The sequence below is a fragment of the Alosa sapidissima genome, chromosome 4, assembly GCF_018492685.1.
Source record: "Alosa sapidissima isolate fAloSap1 chromosome 4, fAloSap1.pri, whole genome shotgun sequence".
Taxonomy (NCBI): Eukaryota; Metazoa; Chordata; class Actinopteri; order Clupeiformes; family Clupeidae; genus Alosa; species Alosa sapidissima.
The window spans coordinates 9,855,567-9,873,585 of record NC_055960.1 but is presented as its reverse complement, the minus strand read 5'-3'; the positions used below and the strand labels follow the sequence as shown (position 1 = coordinate 9,873,585).

Here is an 18,019-nt window from a genome sequence, read left to right as displayed (position 1 = left end):
ACGGTAAAGGCTTTGTCTGTAACTGAATACCATTAATCTCGTATGACATCCTTGACGTTGTATATCACTAATCTCACATGATGCCCTTGACACTATTTCTTCTGCCATGTTGTCACTACATCTGTGTGACTCCCATACGACATCTCAATCCCATCCATTAAAAATGAGATAAAAAGACATTATTTGGAAAGAACATGGAGAGAGGGGGGGGGGGGGGGGGGCAGTTTAGTGTACAGTCACGGCCTGCTGTTCCACTGCGTAGCAGGGGGTGTAGGGAGAGTGCCCTGCGGGCAGCCCCGGCTGCCAAACGCCACCCCATTGAGATGTCCGTCCTGCCACAGATTTGTGGGGCCCTGGTCCGAAATGGTGATGAGTGTCGTGGAAAAGGCTGCAAAGCGTGACGAGCAGCATGTCTCTGTGTGCGTGTGTGTGCGTTACACAGATGCCACCGAGCAGAAGGGACTTGGTGACCAGCGAATGTCTGTCGCCTCGCTACGCCCCCCCACCGAATAAGCTCCCAGCGGCATTGTGGGTGTTCGGATTTGCTGGGGACAGAACGCCATCCCACCCCTGCCCACCCCACCCACTACAAAAAAAAAAAAAAAATGGGAGGGAAAAATCTGGAGCTGCTGGGTTTAAATATCATATGCATGAGCTGAGCTCCATGAATGGCCTCTCTTAGCATCACCGCGGGGGTCCAAAGAGACAGACAAAGAGAAAAGGGGAGAAGGGGAGGAGAGACAGAGAGAATGATAGAGAGAGAGGGAGAATGATAGAGAGAGAAAGAGAGAAGGGTAGGAAAGACAGAGAGAATAATAGTGAGAGAGAGTGAGAGAAGAGAGTGAGAGAGAGAAAGAAGGGTAGGAGAGACAGAGAATGATAGAGAGACAGAGAGGGAGAATGATAGTGAGAGAGAGAGAGAAGGGGAGGAGAGACAGAGAGAATGATAGTGAGAGAGAGGGAGAATAATAGTGAGAGAGAAGAGGAGGAGAGACAGAGAATGATAGTGAGAGTGAGAGAGAGAGAGAGAAGGGGAGGCAAGGGAGAAATGAGAGATGGAGATGAAATATGAATAAAAGAAAAATATAGAGAGAGAGAGAGAGAGAGAGAGAGAGAGAGAGCCAACCTTTAAGGAGCACTTTGCTCTGTGGGGCTCTGGGCTTTCAAATGAGAGCATATAAATTAGGGCTGCACAATGCTCCCTGCTCCCTGACAGTATGGTAGAGGAGCGATGTGGAAAAAAGGAAATTTCATAATCGCACGTGTAATCTTGTTTTCACTAGAGCACTCCATCATCATGCAAATAACACCCTATTGCCAAGCTCCTCCTCGCACCTGATGTGATTCACAGCAACACAAAGACAAGTCAAACTAAAGGAAGATTTTAAAACCAGACCCATATAAATCCACAGATATGAAATAAGGTTGGAGGCCTACATTTATTTTCATGTACATGCTCACACCAAGTAGCTTGAAATAAGAACAGAGCCAAGTATGAATAAATCTGGCTTGATTGTCAGATAGCTACATTGCAATTATAAATGCAGAATGATGTTGGCATTCAGGCATGATGCACATTTAGTGCAATGTATTTGCCTCATACATTTTTAATGAGGTATTTTAAAACAACACGTGCAGCACGCTATGTCAAACATAACCAGTCTATCTTTGTCAAAATGATTTCAAACTCACACTGCTTGCTGCTCATGTTTCGGCCTCTAGCAGGCCTTAAAAAAACCTTCTTTTCTAACAAATCATAAACTTTCACTTTGCTGTTATTGATGTTGTTGCTATTTTTACTGCTGAGTAGCAACATCTGTCCAGTTTTGCAGATGAGTTACAACATCTGTCCAATTCTGTCATAAATCTTGTAAGAGAGTCTCAAATGGATTATAGTGAAAAAGGCTTATTCCAGTCTGAAAACGTCCATTCACAACAGCAGCAGCAGGAGATACACATGTCAACTCTGTCATTCTTTTTCACAGGTGACTGGCCACTGCCACTAACAGGTCAAGGATACCCATCTCTCCTCTGTCATCTTGCATCTTCTGTTCAGTTCAGTTCAAAACAACACTTTGTTTTTTGCTGTGTTGTATGCATGTCCACAGCTGAACGCACACTGAGCAGCTTGGTTATGATTCTGTCATTAACTTTGCAAATGCTCATAGCGGTTTGTCATGCATTTTGCATTCGTGACCTATTACTAAAAGTTGAGGGTTAAATTGGAGTGTAGGGTGATGTGGAGTGATACATTTGTAAAGGATTCCAACAGAGGTGATTGCTGCTTCTGCCTTGATGTACATGAAGACAGCCAGCACTTTCCATTGTTAGAACAATTTGTATGAAGAGTTAGCCTATGCTAGTTAGTTCCTTGGAAATCAGCTGAATAAAACGAATGACAGATTAGATGCAAATGTATGTAAGATGCCCTAAAAGTCAAATGAAAAATCTGTTTCAAATATTCACACAAGTGAAACATCTCAAATTCATCTACTAACCCTTTTCACACGCATGGCGCCTTGCCTTTCACCAAGTTAAGAAATATCTGGTCTATAACTATCTACCGATTTATCAACTGATTAACTGCCTCTCTGCTTTCCTCCAGGCCAAACAGGACATCCGTGATATCTTGTTCCCCATTCATATCACCAAGCATCACACACCTGCTTAACTTGCTCAGGAAAAGCTCATCAACCTTCAACAACAAAGTCAACATTGCCCAAGGTTCCCTGAGGCAAACAGCTTTATCTTCAGACCACTCTTGACTGACACCAGTTGAAACGTTCTAATGGAGATATTCTCATCACAGAATTATAGAAATGTCTGCCAAGAGGTACCTGAGATAATATCAACATTCTTATCGCAACCTTCTTAAAGCTGCTATGTCAAGTGATGGTTGTTGCTTGAATGGCCGACTGCCTGGGAAAACCACAGGTACTGTAAGCATATCTACATAATGTTGAACAAGAAATTCCAAGTTGGCAGAACTTGTTTACAGTAAACTTGAAAACTAAAAGCCAACAACTGTAATCAAAAGCTGAGTAAACTCAAAAATCTACTGCATATCAGTTTTCTCAAATTCTCGTTACAACATTATACTAAAGTTATCCCCATTATACAATTCTAGAAATGTCTATCCATTCCATTAAAGAGACACTAAAGTTAATGATTTACAAGGCAACTTTTTGGCAATGTTCCTCAGTATTGTGACACATTCACACATTCTCAAGACAGACATTGTTTTGTTCTGGAGAACTTTTTATCAGTCTGCAAATAACCAAGATCATCTAATCAGAACACACAGAACCAGTTATGTGGTTTCCAAGCAAGATTGCTCATAAAGTTATAATGTATCACCAACTTCAGCAGAATATCACATTTCTTACCACTGCTTCTTCTTGCTAATACATCCAGTGATGGATTGTCTGACTGCTTAGAGTGCTGAGCCACATATCCAATAAACACTCCACTCTCTGCTCTGTCTGTCCACTATGGCAGCATGGTCCACCCTTGGGGATCATAATGCTGACTTATGATTCATCATTGGAGTTCAGGGATAACAAAAGATTATAGATCACACTCAAGGTCTTTATTCAATAGCATTAGCTTAGGGCCGCGCAGTCAGCAGCATTATAGTAAACACTGGTGTTAGATGTAAGAGCAAAAAGCCACTGTCAACTCTGAGGGTTTGTCATCTGAGTCATTTCAACGGCAGTAGGGATTAGATATCTGACGCTTTCTACAAAAACAAGCGTGACAGGAATTTTTTTCTTTACAGGGCAGAAGGCTTTTTAAAAAGCTTCTTAGTGACAAGTTGGTCCCAGAGGAGGTGTGGCCAAGGGGTCAGATTTAGGGTTAGGGTTCAAGTCTCATAAACAAGCAGGCGTGGCCACTCACAATGCATGAGGTTATTATCTCGTGAGCTATGCAAAACAGCACTACAAGGAACACAAAGGATACAGTCATCTCAAATGACCAGTTCTGTTACAGCTCTGTGAGAGCACAAAGAAAAACGACCGAAATTAAATCAGCTTTTCCACACATTCACACACATACCTTCATAATGCATACAGGTGAAGAGAGAGTAGGCCTAATAGGCCACTTAACACAGTTGGATGTGATTTGAGAACACATTGCAGACTGTGGCGCTGCATCAGTGAGCTAACACACTTCCAGGCTGTGTTGCCCTGCAGCAGGAGCAGCAGGAGGAGCAGAGACGGCAGCAGAGGGAAGCCCTCACATGGGGTTTGAACCACACCGCTCTATCGATCTCTCCTGCCGCACACACTGTAGGGCATGTCTGCTTCTCTAAACGCTACAATCTAAACAAAGGCACATGCATATTCTCTCTTTCTCTCCCTCTCTCTTATTTGTCTCTTTCTGTCTAAACAGAAATACACAAACCGCACGCATACATACACACAGGTACAAATGCATGCACAATTACCTTGGTAATGCAGCTGTGGAGGGCGTAAAAAGTGACTGCAGGGCTGAATAGGGCTGCCTCTTAATCTATCTGCACTCCTCCTTCCTTCCCCCCCCCCCCCCCTCTCTCTCTCTCAACATGAAATCACCTTAATAGTCATTATCATTCGGTTCCTGCATCAGTTTCCAAATTAATGCCTCAGTGCCTCGGGTCTCTCTGTGTGTGTGCATCTGAGTGTGTGTGTCCGTCAGTTTATTTGTGTCTGTATCTGTGTGTTTCTGCGTGTGTCTGTGTGTGTGTGTGTGTGTGTGTCAGTTTATTTGTGTCTGTATCTGTGTGTTTCTGCGTGTGTCTGTGTGTGTGTGTGTGTGTGTGTGTGCGCGCGTGTGTGTCTGTGAGTGTGTGTCAATGTGTGTGTGTCTGTGGTTGAATGAACACCTTCATTTGAATGGTATTTGTTTGTGTGTGTGGTTGAAGTGATACCTGTATGAGTGTGGTGTATGTGTGTGTGTGTGTGTGTGTGTGCAACCCACATGTGTGCGGCCACACCAACTGAGCAATTACAGGCAAGACCATAAACAGCTTGCCCCCTCCGGCCAGTTCAAGAGGAATAACATGCCTGGAAAACCACATGCTGAGACCAGGGAAGACAAGTGTGGCTCGCTTGGCTGTTGTTGTTATTATCATGTCCTGTGGCCACTGTGGTTTCACAAAGCCACTGCTCACCCCATCTTCCCGCGTCACACAACCTCTAACAGGCTCGAATTTACTCCTCCTCACATTTAAAAACAAAAAGATTACCATTTTGTGTTTGTGCAATACCTGTCTATTAAGCCAACCCTTCAGTTCTCAACAACACGTCAACCACTTGTTCCCAGCCATGACCTTACATTCAGTCTAACATTAGCATTGGTCTCTGCATTAATGTAGTGTAACCTGTACAAACTAGAGATGCACCGATATGGAATTTTAGGGCCGATAACGATAACCGATATTTATTGGTTTGTTGTGGCCGATACTGATACGATAACTGATAATATTACTCTTGAAAAAAAAAATGTGAAAAGTGATTTGGGGAAAGCATTTAATAAGCATAATTTTATTGCAGTAATTTTACCTACCACCAAATGATGGACAGAACTCATAATAGTCCTCAATAGTACGGCAGTCAACAACATAACAGTAACCTAGCCCTACAGTATGTGTGGCTCCTTTAAGTGAACCTGACGTCAGTGAATTGCGAGTGAGTGGCTAGAGAGTTTGAATCGTTTTCATTTAAGACTAAACGCTCATAAACGGCTCAGCTTGGAATAAGCTACAGTATAGCGACCAAATCAGTGTTTGTGAGGGAAACTTAGTTAGTTTCAACTGCAGGTAACTGAATAAAGCTGCAACTCCTCAGACTGTATCTTATGTCCGTCTACTCTGTTGCGCACAACCTGCTGCAGCAGAAATGAAAGGCGTTAGCCCCGAAGGTTTTAATAACTTATTATGATGACCTGTCTGGAACTGAAGCACGAATGGTTAGCATATTTCTAGGTATTGATACAAAACCCAAGCTAAAGTAATGCAAATATAATACTAAAACACAACTTAGAACTAGGCCTACTTATGTACTCGTCCCACTAACGAGTTTGTTTATTTGTTTCCCCGACCAGCGCAGTAAAGTGCAAACACACCAGCACAAGATAGCTCTTGATAGGGCTGAGCTCCGCTCTGTTAAGGTTAAATGGCGGATTATTCACGAGAGGATTTTGAGATGCACAGATTCCCAAATGAACGCATATCCACAGATTTAGAGTGGTGAAATACATTCACACCGCTGACATTATATTGAGGAAAAAGTATAGCCAATCAAGCTTAAGTAGGCTAGCTCAGTGTAGCCAGACGGTAAAAAATATCGGCGCAAATTATCGGCCAGAATTCTGTTATCAGACCGATAATAATATTTACATTTTTTCACTTATCGGCTAATAATATATCGGCCGCCGATATATCGTGCATCCCTAGTACAAACATAATCAAAAGAGGGAGTTGTATCATTTAGGTTTCTCTGTGGTTGGCAAATTAATATTTCCTCATAGGTACACCAATGAGAAATAAATAGACACTAAAAACCTCTCCGGTAGTAGATAGCAGACAGTATATCATCTCTGACACCATCACGTGGGCAGTTTGATAAATGGCATCCCCTGTTGCGCATTTGTTGACAAAAGGCCCCTCAAGTTAAGTGTTTCTGACATATTAATAGATGACAAAATGCCATCTCCGCATGTATGCAGGTCCACAGTATAAATAATGCACATCTAGTTGGGTGTGCTGTGGAGATTTTCTATTCAGGGGATTTTGTTATGGGGCCATTTGTTCCTGAGAAGGAGGAGGTGGCAGGCAGGCTGTCTCCCTGAGGGATTGTGCGTGAGTCAAATCTGCCATCGCTCTTCATGTCTCCCCGCCAAGCTCAGAGAGACCAGGGGCACACAGAGGTGGTAATTGCTTACCCAAAAACATTCCTGATGCCAAATAATTACTGGGTCGGAAGGGCTTTTTATCAGATATTATGTGCCAGCTTAGCAAGATTGATTTCGCCTGAAGCACGCAACACATTTTTAGAGGATACCTCATTGGTTTGGCCTTTTTTTCCCCCATTGATTATTGTGTAAAAACTGGTTTCTGCCTGACAGATGCTTACTGCAGGACAACCTAACCAATCACACATCAAACTCTTTCAAAGAGGGACAAAGTTATCTTGTCATATGTGTGTGTGTGTGTGTGTGTGTGTGTGTGTGTGTGTAAGCAGGCAGGAAGTCAAAGCTCCCTGTTTCCCCAGATTTTGGACACCAATCCACCAATCTAGGCAAAACTTTCCTCTTCAGCAAGCACATTCAACTATGTTCTGGTGAAATCACTGTTCAATCGAGGCACAAAGTAAACTCATCTGTTTAACATTAATCTATTTCTCCATTCAGGGTATGAACTGCTTTCTACACGGCCTGTAGCACTGAATTGATTGGGCTAAGCTTAAAGATTACTGTTGACCCACTAGCAGACACTGAACCTCAGCAAAGTAGAGCTTAAATACACGGTAGCTGATGAACTTGTAGTTTGTCCACTACACCTGCTTTTTGTTTGAGGACATAAGAATAGCTTAGCATTTCCCTCAGAATAGTCAATAACAAGATCTTCGTGATAGCGTAGCAGTCAGTATTCATATGGTCTGATCTTTTCCCCTTGTACGTAGCTTTGTCTTTTGTGAGATAACAGAAAGTGCTCCAAACTAAGCTCCTAATATACAAACTGGAATTTCCACTATATCAAGTAACTAAATGTCCTCTTCCTGGTCCCCTGGTCTTTGAAAGAAATAGAATTCCAAAATCCTCCAAAGTAAAATCAAAACCAGGCAAAAGAATGAGGTGTGGTAAGCTGAAATGTCAAATCAGAAATGCTGTGAAATGTCAAATCAGAAACCTACAGAGATCTCTGGACTACAAGTTGCAAGACTATATTTATTATACAAGACTATATTTATGGTAGAGACCATGGACCAAAATGTTGAATTTGTTTACATTGTCACTGGCAGATACCTATTGCTTGGTCTGGCTGGACACCAGCAGCAGAATCTTCTCTGACCGTTTATAGCGCGTTTATTGAATTGGAAACGCTGACCCCATTAAAAGCAACTGAACAGCCTAGACTGAAGTCACACAATGCTGCTCTGTTGTTGTTCCCAAATGATGTTTGCTCCTGTGTGTTTGGTGTAGGAGTTTGTGTGTGTGTGTGTGTGTGTGTGTGTGTGTGTGTGTGTGTGTGTGTGTGTGTGTGTACGTGCGTGTGTGAGTGAGAGAGAGAGACAGACAGATGGAGAGGAGCAGAAAGAGGGATATACTGTTTTGACAGAGAATGAGTTTGTGGTAAACTTTCTTTCTTTTTTGTTTTGTTTTACAAAATCAGTGTTGGGCCCTTTAAAACTGACTGAGTAACAGCTCTACAACCAAGATGACAATGACAAGAGAAACAAAGCAAGTTTTAATTAAGGTCTTGCTTCAGTGTATTCAGTCCCAACAAATAACTCAACCAAAAGTAAAAATAAATAATTACTTATAATTTCATGCTAATGTGGATTTGGCCCCTAAAATTGGGCCATACTTTGTGTGTTTAACCCATGCAGGATGTCACATGGCTTTTCTGTCCATTGTTTGTTTTCCCAGGAAACAGGAAGCTTTGTTGCAGAGGTTATGCCTGGTAGCAAAGAGGGGTCTTTAAAACGTTTTTTCTCCCTTCCTCTTTTTTTAGTTTCTCAACTCCCCCTGAGAGACTTCGGCTTATAATCAACCCTAACCACATGTTCTTTACATGGAAACATGCACACAAGTCCCTGCTTTACAGTTACACATCAGCTACTACCTGGGAGGCTCTCTGTTCCCAGCTACTGACAGGTGAAAATGAGATTTGTATTGCAGTATATCTCCACTTTGTGATGACGGTGACTGTATCTTTAAAAGCTTTATAGGTTTAAAGCTGAAAAGCTTTCAAAATAGATCAATTATAGTGCCTGTATGGGCTGCAACTTTTGAGAGATGTGTCAAAAATGACTGATCGACATTGCATGACAAAATTAAACCTCGTACCCTATTATTACTGGTAACACAAACAACGTGAAGAACACGTTTAAACTTTAGTAGCTTGCAACGATTAATTCGCCTACATCTGAATCACTTTTTTTTTTTTAAGTAGGGCATCAATCAAAACAAAAAAACAAAAAACAAATGTAGCCCAAGCTACCGGATGATATCACTGACAGGACAATAACGGACAATCGAAGACTGGCTTTAAAAAAGAAAGAAGACTGAATAAACCGTGCGCAAAAAGGCTCGCCGGTGTCTCGTAGGCTTCAACTTCTCAAATAAGCATAATACACATTTTATCCAGTGTTCCAATGACATAAATCTCCTTACCTCTGACTATTGACGCTGCCTTATTCAGTCCAGGGACGCCGAGTTGGGCAATGCTTTATCAGCGACGTAAACGGGGCTTCCCCTTGCTTTTGTCTCCGCTAGCATTCAAAGTCATTTGTAGAGAAAGAAACTCAAGCGCGGGATAGACTATTCAGTCTCCGACTAGTCTGCCAGAAAGGTGAGTCAGTCCACATATCTTTTTTTTCTCTCGCAGTCCTGTCTATTCTTTTACATCTCCTCCGCCCGCCCCTCTCTTCACTGCCAATTCACCGAACAAACGAATTTCCCACTACAGCGACAACGTGACACGGCCGCTGCTGACGCATCCGATCTGGACCTAGTGTAAAGTGCATACAAAGGCTATGTGGTACTGCTGGGGATAACTGATGAGGCAAAACATACCTCACCACATACCAAAAGACGTCTGTGTCTGGAAACAAAACGAAAAACACTTGTGCTCAGACAAACATGTGAATACTACTACTACTACTACTACTAAAAATAATAATAATAATAATAATATTGTTCAAATAATAATGTGTATGTATGAATGTATTTATTAATTTATTTGTTTATCATAAAGCAGTAGCAGTAATGCTAATAGTGATTACAGTAACAGTATAAAGGTAGGCCTATGGGGTTTTGCGTAAGAGTATATTAATGTGTTTTAAAAGCAGGTGTTTCAGACTGTGTTATCACTATGATAATAAACGTTCAGGCTTTGTCTTACCCTGTTAGGTGCAGATATAGTCTTTTATTGTATTGTTTCATCATGGCCTATGTTCAATAAGTTACAGGCGAAATATTATCATACTATAATGGAAGTCAGTGAAAACCCATCTCTCAGAGCCTTCCCCCACACACACTAGGTATGACCAGATCTTGCTGACTTGCAATAAGCTGAGTGAACGTGTTATTTATCAGTAACAAACACATCCTGTAAACCACTTTTCCCCACACATTTAATCCTCCTGGAAATGGGCTCTGTAAATATCAATACGTTAACATGTCCACCTCTTGCCAGGCCTCTTGTACGTTGTGTTCCATGCAGCCCACAGTACTGTGCATGAACTCTGTGGAGGGAATGGAATACTGTGTGAGCAGAGAGAGCTCTAGAGCGCCATGTCCAGTTCAGGACCTTTTTATTTCACGCTTGGCTGACGGTGTGAAAGGATACTGGCGCCTGTCTCCTCCACATTCATCTTGATCTAGGTGATTATCTGGAGCAGCGAGGTAATCTAATGAGTTTTCATGCCTCTGAGCTCCTCAGAAAGTCCCTCTGCTCAGCGCACAGCACACACAGGAGTGTGAGCATGCAAAGCCTTCCAAATAACCCTCTAGACTAAGGAACCGCATGTGGACAATAGGTCGCCCTAGTAGAATTGGTTTGGTGATCAGGCACAAAGTAAGCAAAAATTGAGATTTTTGAAGGTGTGCCTCAGTCCATTGTCTAAGGTTATGGGTGAAATTATTAAATTATTTCTCATTTAGACAGAAAAAGCCCCCGCTGTAGTGGAGGAGGCTGAAATGTCTGACGCTTACTGTAAGGAAGGAAGGGAGTGACTGAGACACAGCCGACCAGAACAATGGAAAAGCCCTTACATCCTAAAGCAGGAAACAGGGAGAGAGAGAGAGCGCGAGAGAGAGAGAGACTAAGTTGCATTGTGGGTTAATGACACCAATTTTCTGCACTCACTCAGTGAATCAAGCCAGAAATTCAGAAAACCCCATATGCCAACACATTTTGAGCATAACAAAGCCTGTCTTTCAACAACTCACAGCTCACTTGAAAAGCATCCTCTGAAAGCTTAAATGATGTACGCAGGTCCAAGCGCCCATCCCCCCTTTTCCAGAGAATCCATCTCATTAGTCTGCCCTCTCAAAACCATATGCAGGCCTGAAAAAAAGCATTTATATTGAAATAATTAGTCCACAGATCGTGCCTGTGATTGTAAGATGCCCCTATCATCAGTCTCTCTATTTTTTCTTTTTTTTTTAAAAAAAAAGGCAAAACACATTTGTTGTGGATTTAAGATAAACAACATTGATATCTGAAAAGCCAGGCTTTACAGCATGCAATAATTGAATCATGTCAATAATCCCCTAACTAAACCTACATCCTAGAGCTTAGGATAAATATGAGAATATTGTGATTCTCATTTTTCAAAAACGATTCCACAATCTATTAGTAGCCCACAGGCTTTCAGCACATATAGAGTTAACGTAAAAATGGGATGGAAATGGACAAGCTGATACAATAGATATTGAACATGGGGGATTAGTTTAATGTTTGATCGTTACTACGGAGCAGATGTCAAACAAGGAGAGGTTACGTCTCAAGCAACGTCATCTGCCAATACACTGGGCCTGCCCACCAGCTTGGGCTATTGTTGTGGGGTGGCCTGTCATCCCTGTCATTGGGCCTGAAGTCATCTGTCTGCTGTGATTTGAATAAGGCCCACTGGGGACATACAATAAGCAAACGCAAACCCCTCATTTGCCTTTCATCATTTTTTACTATAATTAAAGTCTATTTTTTTGGCCTTATTTGGATAGGACAGTGAAGTTTGATAGGATGTAAGTGGGAGAGAGAGATGGGATGAGATCGGGAAACAACAGGTCAGATTCGAAGATGGGATCCTGTGGGCACTTGGACCCAAACATGGTATGGATGCTATAGCCAGTTGCACCACAGTGCCCCCCTTAACTGTCATATTCTAAACATAAAAGAGGTCCATGTACCATATTTCAGTGAGCCTATGCTTTCTTGAAATCCTCTTAGCAGTAGCCTGCATAATGTCTCAGTGCATAATGCAGTGTGGTACTGTTTTGAACCACATTGAACCATTATTCATTATTGGGGCAGCCGTGGCCTACTGGTTAGCGCTTCGGACTTGTAACTGGAGGGTTGCCGGTTCGAACCCTGACCAGTAGGCACGGCTGAAGTGCCCTTGAGCAAGGCATCTAACCCCCAGCTCCCCGAGCACCGCTGTTGTTGCAGGCAGCTCACTGCCCCTGAATTAGTGTGTGCTTCACCTCTGTGTGTTCACTGTGTGCTGAGTGTGTTTCAGTAATTCACGGATTGGGATAAATGCAGAAACCAAATTTCCCTCACGGGATCAAAAGAGTATACTTACTTATATATTCCATTTAACAGTTGTAGTGGTCTTACTCAGTCATGTCATTCTATTGATGTGTCACCTTAAGTACTTTCCAGGCCATAACATTCCGATCAGTCACGTAAATAGCATTTAATGCTGGTCCCCTATTTATTGTGATACACCCTGGTAGACAGTAGGGCCCTAAAGGCCTTTGTATCAACATTACCCCCCCCCCCCCCCAATCATCTGTGTCCTTTTTCTGTGTAAAGCATTGTTAAGAGTAGACCACACATACATGTAAAGGTATAGTTTGTGATCGTATGTGATTTCAAGACCATACTTTTTTTTTGTCACATTCAGAAATCATCTCCTCACGACGCTAGCTGTCCACTCTGTGCACTGTAAATAAAAAAAAGGTCTCTGTGGGCAGCCCTGGCTCCAAGAACTGGAAACAAACAGGGTGGGGGCAGCCTGTCCCCCAAACAAAAACGAAACCCTGCGCAGAGTGCTCTGGGAATGCTGAAGGGAGGGGTGAACTACCTCTATGGTATGTTTCATTGGTCCCTGCTTAAAATATTATGTACATTGTTTTGGACAGAAAGTGTCTGCTAATAATGTTTAATATAAACATAAACATAAACAAACACAACTTCCTGCGCGATTAAGAGTGCACTCTTAGGTATGTCTGCTGTCATGCAATAGCACTGATTTGGATAGGACAGTCTAATTATGTAGTTAAAGTTATGATATGTGATACAATTATACCTACTATGGGCAGACTTGTCATAATATTTTTTTACTCTAAAGTGGACTCCTCTCTTCAGACATAAGTCCATTTCATTTTCAATTCTATTTTGTGATGTAGGCCTAATCTGATTTAAAACACTGGTGGATACTTATTATGTCAGCAACGCTTTAGACTTGGGGAAAGGCTTATAGTGACATCAAGTGGTGTATATGGGCATTTCTGATAGACTACAAAACATCTGTGCCAACTAGCTGATTGCTTGATGAAATATCTTGACAGAAATATTTTGATATTGATTCTGTATTAATATACCCAAACTATGAATTATGTGCCTTAACAGAGAGTAGGGCACCATGTCATGTATTACTCATCTATGTGACTAGATTTGAATGCGTAACGGTCAGTTCATTATACCATCTCTGTGACTAGAGTTGAATGCATAATGTTCATGCAGTTTATTATACAATCTCTGTGACTAGAGTTGAATGCGTCAATCCTCAAATACGATCGATTAACCAGTTAGTATTTGCCAATAAGTTACCAGAAAGACTGAGGAACGCTAGAACACTTTCCATTTCTATCAGAACAGCGCCATCTTGGGGGCAGCATATTACTACTGACTGTGGGATTGCAACAGATTTTCGCTAAAGGCAAAGGTGTGCGTACGTGTGAATGGAGAAAATGCAGACAGAATCTGGAACGGTACCAGCTATTAAGGCCGATGAGGAATGACAGGAGGGGCCTTAAATATACCACGAGCCTAAAAGCCTGCCTCTGATAAACAGGTTTGTGTAACTTTTCACATGCAGGAATCAGGTAGATTGGTATCAGATCAAAAAACAGGTGACCTGTAAACGTGCACGAAGAGATAGACTATGTTCTGACGTTGTGATTGACAAGTTGTGTAGGCCTATTGTCAGTCAGATTTCTATTAATTTTTGCTGTGTTTGCATCAGGTAGGCTGTCATGAGCTCTCTCTCTGCCTGGTAACACGTGCTGATTGAAGTCTGATGACCTCCACCTGTTCCTGCTCTGCTCTGCCTCACCCTCGTTACCTACCAGCTGCACTGCATTCACCACTCATCATGCCCTCTATATAAAGCCTTGCTTTTCAGTCCACACTTGTCAGATCGTCTGCAACCAGCACCAGTTACCTGCCTGTTTTGGAAAACGCCTCTGACTCTTTGCCTGTGATCCCAGACCCGCTCGACTACTTCTGTGTTCTCCAGCCCCGGTAATCTTGACCTGCCTTCCGTCCCTCTTCTACGAATACTGCCTAGTCCTTGACTGTACTGCTGCTTCGTTTCAATTGCTGTTGTGTGTGTGCTTCCCCCAGGACTTCCCGGATCATCCAGCTCCTGCCATCGCTGTTCGGCTACTGGGGGAACACACACACGCAGACTCTTGGAACTCCTGTACCCCCCCCGGAACCCCCTTAACCCCCAACCCTTAAATAAACTTTTGAACGTGACGCTTTTGTGGTCCTCGACCTGTTTGGTGTCTGACATAGGCTACCGTACTGGGATCAACAACCAAACTTTTACCACCTAAATATAAATGTAAAAGTGTAATATTTTTGTAAAACATTTTGAAACCATATTTTTCTTTATAGAGAGCACACCAGGGATGGTCCTGGTGACTGGTCTCCCACTGGTTGAATTCTGCTATAACCCACACAGCTTCATTCAAAATGTCCAAACTTTCTAACCATGCAGAAGTGAGAAGCTTAGTGCACTGATCATGGGCCATGCTAAGGAGATTGCTCCTCTATGTAGAGGCATGTGACTGTGTGAAGATCTTTTCTCTACGCTTCTCTGCTCTTCTGTGTCCAACTGCAGTTACTCCTACCCATCACTTAAAAGTCTGGAAAACCTCATTCAACAAGAGGTACAGCCTACAAATAGGAAGAATAGTATGGCTTTGGGCCTCATTGGGAAGATTACAGAAACTTAACAGTATGGTTTAGAAATTCCAATATAGGCCTACTTTATGTGATAATGTTTTTAAATAAATACTATTGCATTATGTATTTAAAACCATTTAGATTTTATTATTTGCTTACAAATGGCAGATGCTGCTATTATAAATCTGCTATACAGCTTTTTTGGTCAGAAGTCTGGGAATTCAGCTCTGTTGTTTACATGGCTACAACTGGCTCATGACATTTTTACATGTCTCTCATCACTCTGAAGTACCGATGTGCCAGTTTGTCTGGTGCTTATGGTGACTGGTGATATGTGCATAAATACAGTGGATATTCAACAAGGCCCTGCCGAGTTCTTAACAGGGCTCTGATCTGCCTCCGCCCCTGGTATTTGTGAAGTCAGACAACATAATGGATCTTGCCAGAAAAATATGGACATCATGTCTAATGAATGTCACTTCAGCATTGACCACACAATACAAAGTATGAACTGGAAAAAAAAGTAAGAAACGTAGCCACCACGTCCAGGCGATTTACAAATGTCTGTAGCCACCACGTTATCCAACTATGTCACGGTACATGCTCACAACGTTGCCACAACGTAACAGGGGTAGCTGGGTGGGGCCTGAAAAGACTGAGCACATGGTGAAAGAGTCAACATTCACTTCTGCTTAGGAGGAAGAGACTACAGGTCATTCCACGTCAATTCAACCAGGGCCCAGGCACTTAGGTCTCAAATAATTCTGAAAGAATTACCAGGTGTACCTATGTTACCCAGGAGACACACCAAGATACAGCCAGTTTCACAGGGGGAGGGGGGTGTTGATTTTGTTCGGCCTCTTTATTATTATATTCCCACAAGGTGTTTGGGTGCTCTGAAAATGATAACCAAAATGATTTTTCAGACTTGTGAGGTCTGCTGTTCAGACCCTGAAGGGATTTATTTTCTGTTCATTGCTTTTTGTGAGAGTGTTTCTACTTATCTCAGTAAGGAAAATAAATCAAGAGCCTATGTTGAGTACAAATATGTCTTCTGAAGGCTTAAACAGAGCCCAGCCAAAAACTCCAATAAAATTTGTATCAACTTTGAGGGACAGCTATGACCATGCAGGATTATCCAGACCAAACGTGACGATTTTGCTACATACTATTCCTATTTATGTACCAGCATGCAAAATTTGAGCCTCCTACATGGTTTAGTTCTTGCGCTGTGGGCTAGTGAACTTTGACAAAAAAAAGAGGCCGAACAAAATCGACACCCCCCTCCCCCTGTAAAACTGGCTGTATCTTGGAAAGTATTGATCTTACATAAGAGTAATTTTACAGTGTGTCTCCTGGGTAACATAGGTACACCTGGTAATTTTTTCAGAATTTTTTGAGACCTAAGTGCGTGGGCCCTGGTTGAACTGACGTGGAATGACCCCTACACAAACAGGGAATAGCTCAACACAGGCCTGCTGTATGGCAAAAAGTTAAATAGCATATTAAAAAGACCATATTCCGGACATGGCTCCAGCAAGTCATCCAATATCTGACACCAAATGTGACACCAAATCTGTCAAGGGACAGAGTAGCCACTTCACTGAAGCTCAAACTGGGTTGACGGGTTATCAAGCAGCACTGATTGTTGCTATGTCAGTCAGAGCACATAACTCATCCAGACATACGGCACAGTGCTCAATATTTCACAATAGTAAATACATCCCATATACATTTACATTGACGTTTACTTTAATCAGTTTAGCTGATTAAAATTTACAGTACGGGATGGGGACTTTAGAATAACAATAAATACTACCTTAACTAAGATGATAGATCTCAGAGTAACAATGAATATTAACATTGCATGCAATACAAGATAGCTGGAGGATAATGAGTATAGAATTACTCAAAGCCTACTATTATAATCATTCTTTGTGGTAGTCCTCTTTGTATTTGAGATACTGGTAATTTGATTATAACATTAAACATTTTAAAAGACTTCCAATGACCCTTGGTGGAAAAAACAGTTTACAGAGTTTACAGGTTGTAATCTGAAATGTCATGCTTTAAAAAAAGGCGCAAGAACAGAGGTTACTCTGTGGAGGCGTGATGAGGAGCACAAGTGAGATCTGTGAAGTTTTAGTGTTTATTGTCCCGCCGCAGGTCAAGTCCTCTACTCACACCGTCATTCTTGGCTCTTGAAAAATCGTGGAAAAACTAAGAAGTGTCCACTTGCTCCGAGGCAAATTTTCAAGAGGACAACACACAGCTTTTTACTTCTTTGTCACGAGTTACCATTTACCTCATCATGTCTTGTCTGTGAGCTATAATGGTGGCACTTTATCCAAAGCTGCAAGGCTAGCCTGACCTTCTCCATGTGCAAAGTTCCTGAATTTAATTGTTGTCTACCGTAGGCCTACTGAAATATCAGGGAGATAGGATTTGCCTGCCGGGAACAGGGATGTGAAATGAATGTATGTTTTGAGGGAGATGTGAGGGAAATCGTGAGAGGTCTAATGTTGAGCATATTTCAATTGGTAAACATTTTGTTGATTCTGTCCTTAGTGTTTTTTATTTATTATTCATGTATTAAAATAAAAATAGAAAAATGTATTGAAAGATATGTCTTTTTTTCTTCAAAAGTGTATGTCAGGCCCCAGCCGTGGTGCGGCTGGCTGGGGCACCTGCACCGCACGCCGGCGACCCGGGTTTGATTCCCGCCCCGTGGTCCTTTCTGGATCCCACCCCGACTCTCACTTCCTGTCATTCTCTATTGTCCTGTAAATTAAAGGCATAAAAGGCCAAAAAAAAAAAACTTAAAAAAAAGAAGAAAAGTGTATGTCAGTGAAATTAAACAATGCTTCAGTATACAGAAAGTCAGTACAA

At 42.0% G+C, this 18,019-nt stretch overlaps 1 protein-coding gene across 5 annotated transcripts in view; it reads right to left on the bottom strand.

The window, feature by feature from the left end:
• frmd4ba (FERM domain containing 4Ba) overlaps positions 1-9,632 on the bottom strand; it is a 45,154-nt gene extending 35,522 nt beyond the window's left edge. For 2 of the 5 annotated variants that reach the window (XM_042089398.1, XM_042089399.1), the window contains exon 1: positions 9,379-9,631. The gene's annotated coding sequence lies outside the window, so the exon portion shown is untranslated. Of the gene's footprint in view, positions 1-9,378 lie in introns of all 5 variants that reach the window. The other 3 variants (XM_042089402.1, XM_042089400.1, XM_042089401.1) reach the window with 3 other exon arrangements.
• Between the last annotated feature and the right edge of the window lie 8,387 nt (positions 9,633-18,019).